This window comes from Brienomyrus brachyistius, unplaced genomic scaffold (genome assembly GCF_023856365.1).
Source record: "Brienomyrus brachyistius isolate T26 unplaced genomic scaffold, BBRACH_0.4 scaffold42, whole genome shotgun sequence".
Classification (NCBI taxonomy): domain Eukaryota; kingdom Metazoa; phylum Chordata; class Actinopteri; order Osteoglossiformes; family Mormyridae; genus Brienomyrus; species Brienomyrus brachyistius.
Window position 1 is genome coordinate 800,597 of NW_026042317.1, and position 20,673 is coordinate 821,269.

At 42.6% G+C, this 20,673-nt stretch overlaps 2 long non-coding RNA genes across 3 annotated transcripts; one reads left to right on the forward strand and one right to left on the reverse strand.

Moving 5' to 3' along the window:
- The first annotated feature begins 9,881 nt into the window (after positions 1-9,881).
- On the forward strand, positions 9,882-11,170 carry LOC125722790 (uncharacterized). The gene is made up of 3 exons (XR_007386583.1): positions 9,882-10,007; positions 10,626-10,709; positions 10,866-11,170. It is a non-coding gene; the product is annotated as an uncharacterized LOC125722790 (long non-coding RNA).
- A 3,086-nt stretch (positions 11,171-14,256) lies between these two features.
- LOC125722792 (uncharacterized) lies at positions 14,257-20,218 on the reverse strand. Of its 2 annotated transcripts, none has more exons than XR_007386590.1 (3): positions 19,626-20,218; positions 19,360-19,462; positions 14,257-18,869 (listed from the first exon to the last, which is right to left on the reverse strand). It is a non-coding gene; the product is annotated as an uncharacterized LOC125722792 (long non-coding RNA). The 2 variants fall into 2 exon arrangements; XR_007386591.1 differs by having other exon boundaries at positions 19,681-20,217.
- Between the last annotated feature and the right edge of the window lie 455 nt (positions 20,219-20,673).

Below are 20,673 nucleotides of genomic sequence, written 5' to 3' on the forward strand. Positions count from 1 at the left end.
AACAAAGGGAACAGAGTAACACACACATCTCACACACAAGAACATGAACAATGACCTGCTAAAGAAATGAATAATGGCAGGAACTTAAATACACTGATACAAGGAGTATGAAAAGGCAGGTGTGAATCATCAGCAACAACCATTCAACAAGGGCAGAGGGCAACAACATACAGGAGAAGCAACTAACACTAATGAACAGAGAACTAAGGAACGAAAGACCTGAAACTAAGGAAACAGGGAAACACTACAGTAGGAAAATAAACAAGAAAACAAAGTATAACGTAAAACCAGAACAGCAGACAAGTAAGGCAAACCTGGAATAGGAAACTCAAAAGGACACGTAGAACATCGTGGAATAGAAACTCAAATATGAAGAAAGAGATATGGCTAATCATTAGCCAGCCTTGAACCCAGGAACAGGGAAAATGCTGCCCTTCAGACACACACTCAGCTTGTAGAGCCATGTGGCAAACTATGCTTGTTACAGATGCAGCCACCTCAATTTTCCCCTCCCAGCCGGCTGCCTGCCATAAGCCAGCCAAAGGGACTGACCCCCCTTTTTCTGGGGGTGTGCCTAAATTCTCATCTAAACCCACCCATTTATTCACTTGCAGGGTGTTACCATGAGATGGCACTTTCTTTACAAAAACACATTTTAGTTGTGGTCACAAGTTTACACACACAAGTACAACAGGTATCAACCAGAATCTTTTGGTAGCCATTAGCAAGCCTCTGGCATAATTCTGGCTGAATATTTGACCACTCTTCTTTGCAGAATTTCTAGTTAAATTAAACTAGCTGGGTTCCTGGCACGGACCCGGCTTTTAAGCATGACCCACAAATTTTCAATAGGGTTGAGATCGGGGGTATTTCACAAAGCAGGATTTCTTGCTTAGCCAAATAACTTGCTAAACTGAAGACACAGCCGAAGATTACAACACCAGAGACAAACGGCTAGGTACTTGGCTAGCGCTCATGCCAGTACATTATAATCCAGCGCTATGATATTATACAGTACATACAAAAACCCCTCGGAAGTGCAAAGCATGTGCTTTCTATCTCTGCCTTCAAGCAGACAGGAAGCTTGGCATCTGGATCAGGAGTGATAATTTGTCGTTTTAATATTCAGTTATTGTTTTGTATTATTCCTGTAATATAATGTAATTGCACATTTTATTCATCAACGTTTAATCCGTTGCATGTTATAAACTGTAAAAAGGCTAGTATTGTGTCTTTTCTTACAGTTTTTTTTCAATTGCTAAGGGAAGTATGTAGGGTAATATCTCTTCACATACATGATCCATCCTTGGCATTGCTCTGGAGAAATATCTTGGCATCCAGCATTCATTGTTTGATCTTGTGTCAATTGACATTATTTGTTTATATTATGTGGTTTTTACAATCTATTTTAGAAAGGGTCTTGATAGTAATTTAGCAAAATTACATATTTCAGTTTTGACTTTTATTGGCAATTTTAGGGTCAGTATGTACTTATGTGCAAAATGGCCTCTGAAAATGTTATGTTGTGAGTGAGACAGGAATCCATGACTTTTGAAGCATTTAGTCATTGATTGGGTTTTGTATGAAAGCAAAGCGAAATGCTTAACAGTTTAGCCCACAAAAGCTAATGTTGTGGTGACTGTATGAAAAGTTTTGAGAAAGCAACTTCAGTATTGCAGTATCTTTTAACAAAAAAATAGAATAATCACAATCTAAATGATCTCAGATTATTGGTGCTGAATAAAAGCATTTGTAGCAATTTTGGATAAATGTTTTTTAGATAGGTGAAATATTTTACAGTTTTTCTGAATTGTTGAAATATTAAAAATCATTTTGGGAATTGCCAATTACGAAACATCATTTATTGAATAAGTCACTTTAAACCATACTCATCTAGTTAGACACAACTTGCAGATCTCAGTCATCCTTTTTGCAAAACTCTAAACACATTGTCATTCATCAAAACACATTTTGCGCTTTGGTGAACTTTTTGATTTTGATACAATATATAAAACACAGGCCGCAGAGGTTAAGCGCAGCCAGCACACAGTAGTCATTTAAACACAATGACTCACAACTGTTCACACACATTTCTAAACATTTGAAGAAGCCAAAGAGTGACTAGAACATAGAATATGTGCCATAGGTGACAAGGAGCTGAATTTCGACGTCAAGGTACAAATGGGTCACACAGAGGATTCTTTCTTTCCGTGAATCTGGCTTGGCAGTTGCACAACATTTTACTGTAATATGCCTCTCATATTGTCATAACTCTACACACAAATCAAAACACACACAATGGGCAAAACCCTTCAATTCTCTTGCAAAATGAAACTTTACATTCGAAACAATGTAATTTCTTCTTAAAATGGTATTTTGCTTTCAAATGACACAAACAAACCATCATATGACATTTATAAGAACCAGTTGATCACCGATGTGCTTAATGTAAAACACTATGATCACTTCTTCTCCATTCATCATAGTGACTTACTGTAAGCCTTCTCTTGTTCAGTGTTACACTTACTACAGACAGTACACAGGCCTACATAAGTGCATAGTAAAATATTTCAGAATATTGTTTTTATACAAAACACACAAATACACGGTATCAAAATTATTTTACTGTATTTTTCCCAAAAAAACTATGTACACAGTGTTCATCCCAACCAACAGGAAGTTGCACATACCGTGGTCTACATATACAAACAACAGAAGGATTTACTGAACACAGTTACAGTAAAAAAAAACGACTATGTTGCATCCTCTCTTCTGTTTCGGTCTGGCCACTGCACCTCATCCACGTCACAAGCAGTGTTTGCCCTGGCCAAGCAGCGGGGGAAATATCGCCTAGCATGGCGAATCCAGCCATGAAAAGCATCACCTGCCATATCTCCACATGCATCTTCCATAGCTTGGAGAAGGGGTATACGTGTGTGTGGATTTCGGTCAGTAGGATTGAGGAATGGAGAATATGGAGGGAGATAAACAACCAAAAAACGTGGGTGGGCAGTGAACCAGTTACGAACCAGAGCAGCCTGGTGGAAACTTACGTTGTTCCAAATGACAACATACCTGAGCTGCTCTGGGCCATCTATCTGATCTGCTGGAATGAGTGTGTTGTGTAGGATTTCCAGTAATGTGATCAGATGGGCAGTGTTGTAGGGGCAAAGGGTAGCATGGTGATGGATGACACCATGGTTGGTAATTGCTGCACACATTATGATGTTCCCACCACGCTGGCCAATGACATTCCTTCCCCGCCTTCGTCTTTTTGTGAGGTTGAATCCAACCTCATCAACGAAGATGAACTGGTGCTCCACTGCAGGCACCTCTAGCTCAAGAACTCTCTGAAACACACATGATACGTAATGCAGACTTGGAGTGGTCACTATTGTGAAGCACAATCAGGGTATGATTACTGTACAGTACTGAAATATGTACACTGTAATTTATACAGTGTTTAGAGTATGCATCGATTGTGGGATTGCATGGGACTTACTTGCACATAGTTATATCGCAATTCTTTGACTCCTTCTGAATTGCGTTCAAATGACACCCTGTAGAGCTGCTTCATCCTCAGATGATTTCTGTGTAAGAGACGGCCCAGTGTTGATGAGCTTACCCTGTCAATATTTTGAAATATGTTGTTGTTTTCTATTATTTTTTCTTTGTATTTGCTGTAATGTTATGGCCTTATTTTCTAGAGCCATATTTATGATTTCCTCCTGTTCAGGAGACAGAAGACGTTCCCAAACCACCTCATGTTGGTAACCTTTCAGTTCTGCAATACAAATAGTATACTGTAAAATACTGCAAATAGGCCTACTGTGTAGGATTATCCATCCATCCATCCATTTTCCAAACCGCTTATCCTACTGGGTCACGGGGGGTCTGGAGCCTATCCCGGAAGCAATGGGCACAAGGCAGGGAACAACCCAGGATGGGGGGCCAGCCAATCGCAGTACTTGAAACATACTTCACAGTATTTTCACAGTCCACAGGCAATACTGTACTACAGTAATGTACTCATTGAGTACAGTGAGATATCTTTCCTATTCTCATTTCGGGAAGGTTCGGATGATGGATGCTACAGTGTACCTGCTCAAATTTGCCTGTACTCTTTGCCCAGCCTCCCTCATTGTTAGACCACATGGTCAACCAAAGTGGCTTTGAGCTCATCAGAGATTATGCTCCTTGGCCTTCCTCGTCCTCCCTGTCCTCCTCCTCTTACTCTCACTCCTCTGGCTTCCAACGTTGGCATCCATTGCTCCTACACAGAAGAGCTCACCTGTTGCCCTTTTATAAAGCTCTGATTTCTAAATTGCAATTATGTGTGACAGGTGTTTACCCATGTGATGGGTTAGTATGCAAAGTAGAGCAACTGACTTTACAATTTTGAATGACTTCCTTGTGAAAACAAGAGATTCTCTTCATGAAAATTGTGCCAAATGCAGAGAATTGTGTGTAGTGTTTTGAAAAAAGTGTGTTTTAAAACTGCCATTTGAGTGTAAAGCAGGAATTGTGCTTGTAGTTTAGCAGAATTGGTTCAGGGGGTTGGAGCAGCAGTTACATGTTGTTGTCATTGTGTCTCAAGTACAAGTAATTGTGCGTCAACAACTAAAAAAAACCTGCAACTGACCGGCTTGATGCATGATCTGAAAGCCGTGTTTGCTTTTCAGCAAAGATAATACAGTTTTAAGAAGATTGATTGATTTTGCAAGACGAGTTTAAGGTTTTGTGAGTTTAGCTTGACTTTTAAGGTTTATCCTTAGTGGTTTGATTAAAGGAGAGGAGATTTTAGAAAATGTGTTTTAGCAATTCAGAAAAACTGTAAAATGTTAAGGCATGTCAGACTACTTTGAAAGTGGGTGAGAGGCCTCAGACTCCAAAGGGTTACAGTAAATACTTATCATGCTGTTTCTTTTATGTTCCTCTTTTTGAGTCTGGTACTATGACAAAAAATTCCCAATCTATCTATCCAGTGCTACTTCATCATTACATCCTCTTTGTGCAATGTAGTGATGTAAAGTGCTGTCAACAAAACAGCATGATACTACCACCACCCTGCTTGACCATTGGTTCAGTGTTCTTAGGTTAAGAAAGAAACCTCACCTTGATCCCCTGCAAACATATCTCTTTTCATTGTGGCCAAGCAGAGAAGTTAATGACACATTCACACGTCATTGTGACTGCCCCCAACTCCACCCCCTGAATATACAGCCATCAGCACCCTTTCAGACTGTTAGCCAGACAGAACACACTAAGGAATGTGTCTGTTCTATTCAAGCACAGTACAGAACCATATGTTTTTTTATTTTTCATTTTCCACTCTGTCTACCTTTATTCTCCACAATCAATCTTATTACTTTGTTTAGGCCTGTAATTAGTCTGTTACACACATCTTGGGTCACTCTCCTCTCCCAACATAACTCTTGCTTGGACACGCTGCTGCTTTGTATCTGGCTTGGCCTCCTTGTGGATGAAGTATTTCATCATGTGCCAAACAAGCTCAATGGGCTTCAAATATATTTAATTGTCATATACCACACTGTCCCTCATTGCTTGACAATATCAATCTTCTTACTTTGGTTAGGCCTGTAATTATTGTATTGCACACATCGTGGGTCTCATCTCCAAAAGGGGAAGTAAAATACAAAATCCTAATTTCATCAATAAAATGACTGAAAACACATTTTGATAGATTTAGGCCATCTTTGCCTCACAACAGAAACAATTTCTTAAATTTCAAAGGCCATTTATTGCAGTGTAGTCAGTTTATTAACGAAACTGGATTTTTCTCTAAATATAAGAAAATTATACTTGCTTAGAATTTCATTTTTTGCAGTAGAGTTACAATACCTGATTTCAGGTATCTTACCTGATTTCATGATTTCAGGTAAGTCACTTCAGCTTTCATAATCACTGCTCCCCCTGGTGGATGGATAAATCATTGCAAGTACTTTACACACGAAGAGGCAAGGGGCGGATCATGCCGGCCCATTTGTTCATTACATCATCGTGGGGGATCTCATTATAATCAAGGTCCCACCCAGAACCCAGCAGGGGCCAGCCAAGGATCAGCCAAGGACCAGCCAAGGCCCCATCATGAAAACTGGGGAAAATTCAAGTGGCTACATCTGTACACCCACATGGTCCTATCTGTCAACATATCTGTCATATCAGCAGAACGGAACACAACCACGTGGATCTGTCTATCAACACCACATCTGATCAATCAGAATAAAGAAACATGCCCCCTCCAGGGAGCAGTGAGTGAGGAGACAGAACCTGTAGTAAGAAAGGCAGACGCTGAGCCACAGCCCACAGAAAGTGTGCAGGGAGCAGTGAGTGAGGAGACAGAACCTGTAGTAAAAAAGGCAGATGCTGAGCCACAGCCCACAGAAAGTGTGCAGGGAGCAGTGAGTGAGGAGACAGAGCCTGTAGTAAGAAAGGCAGATGCTGAGCCACAGCCCACAGAAAGTGTGCAGGGAGCAGTGAGTGAGGAGACAGAGCCTGTAGTAAGAAAGGCAGACGCTGAGCCACAGCCCACAGAAAGTGTGCAGGGAGCAGTGAATGAGGAGACAGAGCCTGTAGTAAGAAAGGCAGACGCTGAGCCACAGCCCACAGAAAGTGTGCAGGGAGCAGTGAGTGAGGAGACAGAGCCTGTAGTAAGAAAGGCAGACGCTGAGCCACAGCCCACAGAAAGTGTGCAGGGAGCAGTGAATGAGGAGACAGAGCCTGTAGTAAGAAAGGCAGACGCTGAGCCACAGCCCACAGAAAGTGTGCAGGGAGCAGTGAGTGAGGAGACAGAGCCTGTAGTAAGAAAGGCAGACGCTGAGCCACAGCCCACAGAAAGTGTGCAGGGAGCAGTGAGTGAGGAGACAGAGCCTGTAGTAAGAAAGGCAGACGCTGAGCCACAGCCCACAGAAAGTGTGCAGGGAGCAGTGAGTGAGGAGACAGAACCTGTAGTAAAAAAGGCAGATGCTGAGCCACAGCCCACAGAAAGTGTGCAGGGAGCAGTGAGTGAGGAGACAGAACCTGTAGTAAGAAAAGCAGACGCTGAACCACAGCCCACAGAAAGTGTGCAGGGAGCAGTGAGTGAGGAGACAGAGCCTGTAGTAAGAAAGGCAGATGCTGAACCACAGCCCACAGAAAGTGTGCAGGGAGCAGTGAGTGAGGAGACAGAACCTGTAGTAAGAAAGGCAGACGCTGAGCCACAGCCCACAGAAAGTGTGCAGGGAGCAGTGAGTGAGGAGACAGAACCTGTAGTAAAAAAGGCAGATGCTGAGCCACAGCCCACAGAAAGTGTGCAGGGAGCAGTGAGTGAGGAGACAGAACCTGTAGTAAGAAAGGCAGACGCTGAACCACAGCCCACAGAAAGTGTGCAGGGAGCAGAGAGTGAGGAGACAGAGCCTGTAGTAAGAAAGGCAGACGCTGAACCACAGCCCACAGAAAGTGTGCAGGGAGCAGAGAGTGAGGAGACAGAGCCTGTAGTAAAAAAGGCAGACGCTGAGCCACAGCCCACAGAAAGTGTGCAGGGAGCAGTGAGTGAGGAGACAGAGCCTGTAGTAAGAAAGGCAGACGCTGAGCCACAGCCCACAGAAAGTGTGCAGGGAGCAGAGAGTGAGGAGACAGAGCCTGTAGTAAGAAAGGCAGACGCTGAGCCACAGCCCACAGAAAGTGTGCAGGGAGCAGTGAGTGAGGAGACAGAACCTGTAGTAAAAAAGGCAGACGCTGAGCCACAGCCCACAGAAAGTGTGCAGGGAGCAGTGAGTGAGGAGACAGAACCTGTAGTAAGAAAGGCAGACGCTGAACCACAGCCCACAGAAAGTGTGCAGGGAGCAGAGAGTGAGGAGACAGAGCCTGTAGTAAGAAAGGCAGACGCTGAACCACAGCCCACAGAAAGTGTGCAGGGAGCAGAGAGTGAGGAGACAGAGCCTGTAGTAAGAAAGGCAGACGCTGAGCCACAGCCCACAGAAAGTGTGCAGGGAGCAGTGAGTGAGGAGACAGAGCCTGTAGTAAGAAAGGCAGACGCTGAGCCACAGCCCACAGAAAGTGTGCAGGGAGCAGTGAGTGAGGAGACAGAACCTGTAGTAAAAAAGGCAGATGCTGAGCCACAGCCCACAGAAAGTGTGCAGGGAGCAGTGAGTGAGGAGACAGAACCTGTAGTAAGAAAGGCAGACGCTGAACCACAGCCCACAGAAAGTGTGCAGGGAGCAGTGAGTGAGGAGACAGAGCCTGTAGTAAGAAAGGCAGACGCTGAACCACAGCCCACAGAAAGTGTGCAGGGAGCAGAGAGTGAGGAGACAGAGCCTGTAGTAAAAAAGGCAGACGCTGAGCCACAGCCCACAGAAAGTGTGCAGGGAGCAGTGAGTGAGGAGACAGAGCCTGTAGTAATAAAGGCAGACGCTGAGCCACAGCCCACAGAAAGTGTGCAGGGAGCAGTGAGTGAGGAGACAGAGCCTGTAGTAAGAAAGGCAGACGCTGAGCCACAGCCTACAGAAAGTGTGCAGGGAGCAGTAAGTGAGGAGACAGAACCTGTAGTAAAAAAGGCAGATGCTGAGCCACAGCCCACAGAAAGTGTGCAGGGAGCAGTGAGTGAGGAGACAGAACCTGTAGTAAGAAAGGCAGACGCTGAACCACAGCCCACAGAAAGTGTGCAGGGAGCAGAGAGTGAGGAGACAGAGCCTGTAGTAAGAAAGGCAGACGCTGAGCCACAGCCTACAGAAAGTGTGCAGGGAGCAGTGAGTGAGGAGACAGAGCCTGTGGTAAGAAAGGCAGACGCTGAACCACAGCCCACAGAAAGTGTGCAGGGAATAGAACCTCAGGATACTGAGAATAAAGCCAGACAGAAGCTAGTCCCTAATCTAGCTAACCTATAATAGCATGATTAGGCTTCATCCAAACGTGCAATAATATTGGATGTTGCCAAGCAGTGCTGCCATTTCCAGTGAATGAAGGAGGGTGGTCATTTCGAAAGCACTGCTATGAGAGACACCCAGCACTGGCATATTCTCCCAGTGCTGATGTCATGTTTGTTTCAGCTGCCGCCCCTTTTAAAGGAGCAGGAAGACAAGAGACGTAACAGCTGGAAAACAGTGGGGTTCAGTCAGCAGAGACCTGATTGAGAAAGATGTTTCAATGAACCACAACAGACATTTTCCAGGACATTTTCCAAATCAGTACATCTGTCTGCTCAGTTTTGCATCTATTGAACATCATTTGTTAACACACAGTTACATTGCTTGAGTTGCTGTTTTGGCTGAGTAGTTATTCAGCAGCACTATATACTTAGTAGTAATACGTTTAAAATATAAGTAATAATTAAAACATATTATTTTGTTTCGCATTTGTTTCATTAAGTAGTATACGCAGTACAGATTCATAAGTTAACAGCCTTAGGCATTGACAGCCTTCCCTAACTTATCTGGGACTGCTCTGTGTACAGCAGGGCTCTCTGGTATAAATTCCTGTCTGCCGACAGCCCTAGCAGACACTGATAAACAGTAATGTCCAGGTGCACTAGCTGACCATGTCCTCTAACCGCCTGACAGTAATCTGCAACTCTAAGAATAAGGGCTCACATAATAATTACAATGAGACTTTGATAAAACTCTGCTAAGGTGTAACGATAAAGTATGATGCGGTTTGTTATAGGATTTATCTTCTATTTGAATGTCGGTTGCTGTGGTTCAGCAGGTTACGCTGTAGCTGATGTTCTGAGATCTTCGTCCATGCGCCCCTCTTTAAATCTGAGCACCTGCCCCTCTAAAGGTCTCTGCACAGCCCTGGAGCTGTGACCGAATTATTTGGGGGCAGGAGATGGATAATGGATAATGTACCCAAATATCCCACACCGGGTCACAGACCGCTTCCGCATTTGGGAGGAAGCTGATCATTTCCTGTCTGTAAATGAAAGTGAAATAGACTTAAAGTCAGAATCGCCATTTCAGCAAGAAACACGAATAAGATTCCGGAGGATATAAAGATATTTGTTTTGCAAGGTAAGATTATAGTCAACAGATGTAACTGAAACAATGAGAAGGTTTAACTTTCCCCATACAGGGACCAAGAAATGTGTATATTATATCCATTCTATATTAAAGACCGCGACCCAATAGGATAAGCGGTTTGGAAAATGGATGGATGGATATATTAAAGATTATGAGTTATTTTGTCATTTTAGTGATTGTCAAGAATCTGTTCTTTGTAGGTTGCATTGTGACTTTGAAGGTGACATTGTTGCACTGTTGCCTCACACAAATAGGGCAGAGGGTCTGGATCAAACCATAGTTAAGATCCTCTGAAAGGCCATGATGACAGAGCTGTTGATAAATACTTTTTGTGATCATTGAGACCCCAGTAAAACAGCCTTGATCCCATCCTCTCTCATGTGGCGCATTTTCCTCACCTGAAATGACTAAGTTACATGTCTGTCCTTCCTCTCACTGGGAATTTTATGTTTTTGTGTGACCTTCATGTTCCTGCCCATCCCTGTAACCATGGGAAGGGAAACTCCACACCCAATAAAACCTGATTTTAGTGATTCTCATAATGTACAATTCTTTCTGTGACGGAAAAAGGTGTGGCAAAGCCATCTATATAACGTGTCTGTCTTTCAGTTTAGGTGAAACTGAAACTACAGCAAAAACTTGAGTCACTGGTCTGAAGTGATTTTACTCTGAAGTGGATTTTCAGTACAAGAGGTAAGTCTGATACTCCATGGTCTAATTCTCTCTCATTCAGTTTAGAATATAACATGATTAAAATTAAACTTAATATCTGTATTAACATGGACTATAGTCAAATTTAGTTTTCTGTCCAGTAATAAAACTGACACCAAATTGTTCTTGCTTGTACAGAAAACATCTGTTTATTAAAGCAAGTTTACTGGTTTGCAGAGAAAAGTATGGCAAGCTTGGCCGATTTTTTAGAATTTGTAGACGACTTCTGCACGTCTTTTGAATGCTATCTGGAGCATGACGACACACGGAGAGGTAGTAGGACATACATCATGTACCATGGTACTACATTAAGAGCTGCATTAGATATTGAACAGAACGGATTTCAGCAGTCCAGCGATGGCATGCTTGGACCTGGAGTCTATGTCAGTCGGAGCTTTGAGAAGGCCAAAGCTTACCCAAGAAATGTACCCTTCTATGAGCGGAAAGCTGTACTCAAGCTGAGGGTTCGAGTAGGAAAAGTAAAGAAGATCGACCAGCAGGGACACCCCCTCCAAAAAACCTGGCATGACCATGGATATGACACAGCCTGGGTGCCCCCCAACTGCGGAATGGTTCCTAGCGGCTTGGAGGAAGATTGTGTTTGGGATCCCAGCAGGATCGAAGTTTTAGGTATAATCCTGGGTGCAGAGCCTGTCCCAGCCATTATGGGTACCAAGGGAAAAACCACTCAGGATGGGGCACCAATCCACTGCAGGGAGCAGTCACACACCAGTCACTCACACTCCATTCACTCACACACCATACACTCACACACCAGTCACTCACACACCATTCACTCACACACTATTCACTCACACATGCACATCTATGGGCAATTTGGTAACTTCAATAAATCTCGGCATGTTTTTGGTCTGTGGGAGGAAACGAGAGTATCCAGAGGAAACCCCCACCTCAACCAAGAGGGAACATGCAAACTTCACATACTTGGAACACAGGCAGAGACCCAGGCAGAGACCCAGGCCCCAGAGGTGTGACGTGACAGTGCTACCCACTGCACCACTGTGTGAAATATGCTACATAACTTCATAATGGAATGTTATATAACCATCAAATTTTATGTTTATGTCCTATTATAGAAGATAAGATTGTAAAATCGTTTGTCAGCAGTGAAATCTAACACTCTCAACCAAAAAGCCTAAGAGTGGCTGCTCTGTCCTGAAATCGTACAGCTGTAGTGTTCAAGCGCATTATGTATTTAATAAAACATTAAATGAGTAAATGTAGTTTATTGGTGATTTCATGTTCATCAGAGGTTCCGCTTTTTAAGAACTGTATAAAGTAATCTTATTTTTTATACAATTTAACTGATGTGAAACTATTTCTAAACATATGTTTTCAGGATTGCAAACTCACACATCTGGCGTGACGCTTTCTGACTCACGCACTGTAACAAAATGCTGTAAACATGCTAAAAGCACTTGGCTGTTGGCACCATGTGGCTCAACAGCTTAAGTGTTTATGCTTGTGATCAGAAGGTCACTGGTTCATGCCCAACCTTGGCAGAATGGCCACATAAATGGGCCCTTAAAAAAGCTCTTAACTCCCAACTGGGTAGTAAACTGTATCAGGTGATACTGGCAAAGACACTTGTACTGTACCTAATTCTACTTTGCATCAGAGGCTAAAGAGGACCCTTTAAATACATCGGTATGTTATTTGCTAAACTTGGGTTTACTTTGTAAAAAAATACAATTTACCCAATCAAATGACTGCAAAAATGTTGCCTGAATTAATTTGAGTAAATTTTATAGGATGGTTCTGTTAAAGTGGGTAGACTTTAGCTTAATTTATTTTAAAATATTTCCTAGAATTCAACCCCACCATCAGGTTTTAAGTAATCTGCCCACGTCACTTATGGGAAGTGAGGCAATAATCAAAGTGATGATCTTGCCAAAAATTTACTACATGTTCTCAATGGTTCCGAGTCAACCTCCGCTGACTTGGTTCAAATCACTGGACTCCTTAATTTCAAAATATTTATGGAAATCCAAACCACCAGGAATAAGTTTAAAAACATTACAGAAACCCAAAAACTGAGGTTACAACTGAGGTTATGTGGTTGGTGTCTCTGGGTGCCCGCTGGCCTGGCCTGTGGGGGACGGTGTGGGGGGTGGAGGGTTCTGCCACCCCCCTGGGTGAGCGGTGCGCTGGGGGGGTGTCGGGTCCGCTGGGTTTCGCCTGCGCTGCTACGCTGAGTGGGTGGGTTTGGGGCGGGATCTCTGTCGGCTGGGCCACTGCTCCAGCTCCTGGGCGGGTGGTTACTCGCATGTGGGGGGGAGGGGGCTGGCCTGCCCGGGCCCGTCGCCTGGTGGGGGCGGGTCGGCGTCTGCCGTTGGTGTTCCTGGCACTGAGAATTTTACAGTTCATCTACTGTGATCCACTTCATAATTATGTAATACCACAGTGAAAAAAATAATCTCTAGGATGTACTCAAATTAATTAAGATATTTTGCATGCACTTATTTTGGGTGAATGTATCTATTTATGAGTAAAATTATCCCAAGTTTAGCAAATTATTTGCCCAGTGCCAATTAAAGGGCTCTATTCAGCATCTGATACAAAGTGGTACCAGGCATGATGCAGGTGTCTTTGCAAATATCAGGTATGACAATTTTATTCCTACTCCTAGTATTTTTGTCATTGAATCTAATGTATGTTACCAATGTTATTGTACTTTTTATGTGTCCAACTACTGGCTAAATACTACTGGTTAAAAGGTATATAGATATGTGTACATACAGTAGTATGTATGTTGCACAAAGACCAAGTATTGTACTTGGCTATGGCTTATACAGAAAAGAATTATTGCACATCCAGAGAAAAGGGGAAGGAGGAGAAAGGGAGAGAGAAACAGATACAGAGACGGTCAGTGCATGCTGAGGTTCACAGTTGTTGAAATTATTGTGATCTTTTGCGTATTTTACTGAACAAATTCTATGCGATCAAACCTAATTTCAGTATGGAGCCCCTCTCACGACATACTGACAAAAATTATAGGGACATTCTGAAGAAACAAAGTGGGATCAAATTAAGAAAATGTGCCCATGATTTAATTAAAATGAGCACAACAAATGTGTCAGTGTTAAATTAATACTGCATCCACACCAATGTGTCCACACCAATCAGTGTTATTTTTAACACTGTACAGTGTGAGGGCTGAGTACAGTGTTAGTCTTTATTAACTCTCATAGTGTTGAATTTACAACCCAGAGTGTTAAGACAATGTGTCTCCACCTCTTCCCAGACTACAAGCCCATATGTGTGGCACACAGGTACAACATGGGTGGTCCATATCTGCCCCATTTTAATGTCTCATTTAAACTCATTTGGACATTCAGCTGCTGTGTTTTATTAACCCACCATAATGAGAAATAGTCAGACCAACAGGGGCTTTTCTTTTTAATGTAAATTTTATGTCAGCTTAGTTTCTTATGATCAAAGAATTGTTTTTATATAAGCAAATTTGCTTGTGTGTTGAGGTTAAATAAGAGCAAGGACATTGAAAACGTTCATTTTAAATGTGTTTATTTAAGCATGACTAAATAGATTTTTTTCAGTTAGGATAAGAAAGAACCAGTCAAGCCCTCCTAAGAACCACCTGTGGTATAAAAGAGAGTGAAATGTGTGGCACCAGTCACCAAACACTGATTATGAAGCTAGACTGTGTTAGACTGCATAACATAATTATTTATCGGGGCTGAGAGCTACCTTAGTGGTTGAAGGACCGCATTCCCCTTAAAGCAGATATAATGGGTGTTGGCCTCGTTGCCTTTGTGCCTCAACTTAGGATAGAACAATAAATCAAATCAGTTTGTTCATTTTATATTCAGATTTTAATTAAGCTTAATTTTTAGAAACCAAGGCATATTATTTACAAGCCTGAGCAAAATCGAGGATGGTATGGCCCTGACATTAGTTCCTACCGCATAAGAATCGATTTCTGTCGTTTTTTGTTCTCTCACCTTATTTATCACAATTGTGATAGATTAAAAAAAAATCTGTGAAGTCAAAAACTGTCCTGTGTCATGCTGTGCAAATATACATCCAGCACCATTGGTCTACAAAGGAGTGGGCGGTACCAGGAGCTGCACAGAAAAGGGTATCAACTGTCCTGACACCTTTGTACATGTTAATTACCTAAGGGCAGGACTGGCAATCAAATACTCCCCCAAACCATTAAAATATATACCACTCTGGAGACTTGCCTCAATCTCAAAGAGTTTTTCCTCTGACTCACGTTTAACATACTATAAGACCACATAGCAGAAAAAAGTCAACAAGGTCTCCTGCTTGGAAAGACTCACCACGCCCTACATAAAGGCCGCTACTGCAGCTGACACCAACACACCTCAGTTTGCATACAGGGCAAACGGGTCAACAGAGGAAGCCATAATAACAGCTCTCCACACAGCCCTGAAACATCTGGACAACAGCAACACTTATGTGAGGGTGCTGGGTCTGGACTTCAGCTCCGCCTTTAATACTGAGCAACCTGGGCCTCAGAAGCTCACTGGATAATGGACTTCCTCAGCAACAGACCCCAGAACATCAGGATAGGAGACCACATTTCTCTCCTCCTGAACACAGGCACGACGTAGGGGTGTGTCCTCAGTCCTCTCCTCCATTCAGCAGCTGAGGCAATGGTGACAGTAATAACCTGGAACTTAACACACACAGTGGACTTCGGGAGAGCCAAGCCAGCTAAGCACTCTGCCCTCTACATCGATGGAGAAGAGGTAGAGAGGGTGGAGAGCTTCAAGTTCCTAGGGGTTCACAAGCATCTCTCACCAGGTGGGGAAGGCACAATAAAGGACGTACTTCCTCAGTGTTCCCTCCTCAGGCCCACCTCCCCCAAAAGCTGCTGACCAGTTTTTACCACTCTACCATTGAGAGCCTATGGTAGAAAAATCAATGGTTATGCAAATTCAATTGTAATTTCAATCAGTAATTATCAGAGAAATTCATAATGACTGTGTTGATTTAAATACAATGATTTTTTTTTCTGCCCACCACCATCCCCCCCTCTTCGGAAGACAACTTTATTTTTTAAATTAAATTAAATTTAAATTAAAGTTACAGTGTAAAGATATTCAATTCTAGTGTGGCCACTCCGAACTCACCTGCCCTACTACCGTGATTATACAAAAAATAAATAAGTAGATAAATATGTGTGTGACTGGTGTGTGAGTGTGCCCTGTGATGGCCCCCCATCCAGGGTTGTTCCCTGCCTCGTGCCCATTGCTTCCGGGATAGGCTCCGGACCCCCCGCGACCCAGTAGGATGAGTGGTTTGGACAATGGATGGATAATAAAGGTGGGATGGAGAAAACGAAGTGTAGGGGAATGCAGATAACAAATTAGCATAACACACATAACACTCATTAAAAGGACATCAAACGACAAAACAGTAACAGCAGGCTGATGATGACAACAATAAAAAGTTATAACAACAATAATATCAACAACAATAATAATCGTAATAACGTTACAAATAGTTATTATATATATGCAACATACACACATGTGATCATACACATATACACAAATATTTTAATTCCTATCAGTTACTCTAAAAAGTAATAATAATAAAGATACTGATCGCTCAACCTCGTATGCAGCCATTCTTGTATGTACAAGTGTAGGTGTGTTTCACTCACACAGCATTCAGTCACACAGCATTCACTCACACATGTGCATCTATTGACAATTTGATAAATGCAGTTAGCTGGGGGGGACTGTTGTACCTGGAGAAAACCCCCCAACAACACAGTGTGAGTTAACAGTGCTAATCAGTGCATCACTGTGCCCTCCCCCCCATGGTTATATTTTTATCTTCTTTTACATTTTCTTTCAAGAGTGCACAAAATCAAATCCAAGTTTATAGCTTGCTTCAGGATAATGAACTTTTTAATGTACTGGTTTGTATGGAGGAGGAAGAAATTCTTTACTGTGACACAATATGGGCGCAATTGCACCACAATTGGAGGTAGACCTGAAGGCCAAATGTGCAGAGATCTGCCAAGCCTTTTTGTTCGAAACAAGAATATTTTGTATGCATATATCAGCTTGGCCATGAAGCGAGCTCAATGCAATGCACCAGGTTTGGTAATATGAACACGGGGAGGCACAGCACCCAGAAACACAATGGCTAGTTCAAGTAGTTCTCTGTAGTCATCACAGAGTTATGCAGTCTGCAACTGAGAAACGTGTGACTTCTGCTCGGAAGTCGTCTAGCATTAGTTAATGAATGTGATGACGGTAAGCCAAATACAGCAGGTCTGAATTAATCTTGCCTTCAAACTACACACAGGCACTATTTTTTTCGCCCAGTATTGCTCGCTGTGGTATCAAGACTGAGTCCTTAATTCCCCATGACTCAACCTCTTCCAGCATTGCAGTAGCCATTGCTTCACCAGTGCTAGCGCTCAGTTTGGAAAAGAGAAGAAGTCAATCAACTCCAGACCCAGACACAATGACTGGAAGGTGGTCCACTGTTTGCCTTCAGTTCACTTGCTCTGAGAAAATGATGCTTTTACATGTTAAATGGAAGAGTGGTTGATATTGAAGTCGTCGACTTTCTGCATGAACAGCAGGGGAGAGTGTGTGCACTGCACTGCGAAAACTTGTTTTGGTGCAGCCAAGTGATTCTACAACATCAGCAGTCAGTAAGTTCCTTCCTCTCTTTCAGCTTATTTTGTTTTCTACAGCCGCACGTCCAAACACTCTTTATGTTGAATCAGAAGATTCAGAGTGACTTGAGGAGAGCGCAATACTTTGGTTCAACAAATCTAGTTCCGCTTTCTGTTTTTCTTCCCACTTACAGCGTTTATCCGGTTAATGATCAGTTCTGCATTTTTATTTAATAAAACTAAAGCGACTGTTGGTGGTAAAGCATTCTGCTACAGGGCCCCTATACTGTGGAATGGCTTACCAGCCTATGTTCGGGATGCTGAATCGGTCTGTCTTTAAATCTTGACTGAAGACCTATTACTTCAGCTTAGCTTACCCACAAGTTAACACTTAACACCGTAATTATGGCTGCTGATGCTGCTGTACGTGCCATTTTTACCTACCGTGCTTGTCCATTAATGTATCAGTGCACTCTGACACCTGCACTCTCTGCCTTCCTTCCCACACGTCTGGAGGGTGCCCGAGGGGGCACCTTCTGAGCTGCCATCAGGGTCTACGGAAGGGTGCCATCACAGATGTGACCTGCAATCTATGACGATGTCGGTGCAGCTTCCATCCTGCCACCCGACACAGGCCTATGTGGAGGACTGTCTCACTGATGGACTTTAACTAGGACCGGATCACAGTTTACACCTTGCTCTTAGCAAACAATCCAGCTACTTCTCTACCCTCGTCCAGTAATATTAGCATGCCCAGGGGGGTGGGGCTGCCAGTTGACCTTGGACCCCCAGAGGTTTTTTTCTCCCCACTTGAGAGTTTTTGGTTCCTGCCCTCCACTGTCATCTGACTTTCTCTTTCATTTTTCCATTTTCACTGTTTCTGTGTTCTGTCGTTATCTCTGTTAAAGATGTTTCACAACACACTCCTGTAAAGCGCATTGGGGCAACTTTGTTGTAAAAACTGCTATATAAAAATAAATTGAATTGAATTGAATTTACCAATGGAATGTTACATGAGTTTGGACATACCACACAGCCATAATAGACAATTACAGTCTTTAGACAACATTCACACAAACCACAGATGCTAATGGATTAAACTGCAGAGAGTATACATTCTGATTCTATAATGCAGAAATTGGCCAAAAAGATTAAGAGTGACTTGAGGAGAGCGCAATACTTTGGTTCAACAAATCTAGTTCCGCTTTCTGTTTTTCTTCCCACTTACAGCGTTTATCCGGTTAATGTTCAGTTCTGCTTTTTTCTTTACCGACGATGCATCCACGCCTGCCATGACACCCTTTCGGCCTTGTTCACGTTGTGCAAGCAGAAAGGCTTTGTCTTCTTCAGCAGTAATTAATGACAATGCATCTGGTGAGCAATGTCAAATAAATCACAGAATGTCTCTGTGAAGCCTTCTTCGTCTGCTGTCTGCGATTCAGTCCGACGTCCTTGGTTATTCTTTAGCCTTTTTTCCATTTATAAGGGCCACCCTAGTGCATAATACAATCATAAATAGGGCTGTCCAAAATGAAGGTGTATATTATGTGATGACAGAAAAATGCTAACTGTTTTATTAAATATTCTATCATTTATTACATTGTGTTGCAAATCACAGTTAGTGGTAGTACATTTAAGCTATTTTATACATTTGAATAATACATTAGACAAATAAAAGTTAACAAGACATAAGGCTATCCTTGTAATCATTTTACATAAACTATGCTTTGAACCTACAGAAAATGTGCTATATCCTGGTATGTATCAACGAGATATGAAATGACCTAAAATGTCACATGAGTTTGGACATATCACACAGCCATAATAGAAAATTACAATCTTTAGACAACATACACAGAAAACACAGATGCTAATTAGATAAACTGCAGAGAGTATAAATTTTGATTGTATAATGCAGAAATTCTAAGCCTGAAATCTGCGCTTAATTCATTGCAATGAAATGGTGCAGGAAAATGACTGTACCTTCTACAACGATCTCCGCTTTGCAGCTGTCATTCTGGATCACTGGAAAATGAAGAGTCCTCTTCTATCACCTTGGCATTTTTCTTGGCTTTCTCACAACTTTCTACATAAAAATATGCCGAGAAAAACAAATACAATCAGTGAATGAAATACAAAAACTTTTTTGGAGCTGAGTGGGTGATATGCCTCAATATAATGGTGCTGTATACTAACAAATTGGTGTTAACAAATGGTCAAGGTTAATTCACTGACACACAAAAACTTACCTGTTGAATAGGCAATTTCACCTGCATAACACTGCCAGGAAATGTCAGGTTTTACCTGATTGGTTGCAGCTTTTCTTATTTTATCTGGCGAAACAAATGTTGGCCACGGACACTTCTTCTCCCCCTTCATCCAGTGTTTGCTCACCACTGCTACTTCTTCCCGCTCAGGAAATTCCACCACATAAAATTCTGCCATCTACATGATTAGAAAAAGTGAAATCTAACTGTAACAGCATATTAAACTATCCATCCATCCATCCATCCATTTTTCAAACCGCTTATCCTACTGGGTCACGGGGGGTCCGGAGCCTCTCCCGGAAGCAATGGGCACGAGGCAGGGAACAACCCAGGATGGGGGGCCAGCCCATCGCAGGGCACACTCACACACCAGTCACTCACACACGCACTCCTACGGGCAATTTAGCAAGTCCAATGAGCCTCAGCATGTTTTTGGACTGTGGGGGGAAACCGGAGTACCCGGAGGAAACCCCACGACGACATGGGGAGAACATGCAAACTCCACACACATGTAACCCAGGCAGACACTCGAACCCGGGTCCCAGCGGTGTGAGGCAACAATGCTAACCACTGCACCACCATGCTGCCCCATGCTGTGATTCATTTTCAATAAATGGTAAAAATGCTGACCCTACGCTATTTATTGCAAAAGCTTACACTTCCACACAGCTTTCTGGACAAAAATCCATTGCGACATACATTGTTTTTACAAAATACAATGCATATTTATTCATTAACAAGCTGTGCCTGCATTTTTCTATTATATGTGTGGAATTAGTTTCAGCTGAGACTCATAATAGAGGGTGGTAGGCTACTCGTGATATGAATTAGTTTCAGCTGAGACTCATAATAGAGGGTGGTAGGCTACTCGTGATATGAATTAGTTTCAGCTGAGACTCATAATAGAGGGTGGTAGGCTACTCGTGATATGAATTAGTTTCAGCTGAGACTCATAATAGAGGGTGGTAGGCTACTCGTGATATGAATTAGTTTCAGCTGAGACTCATAATAGAGGGTGGTAGGCTACTCG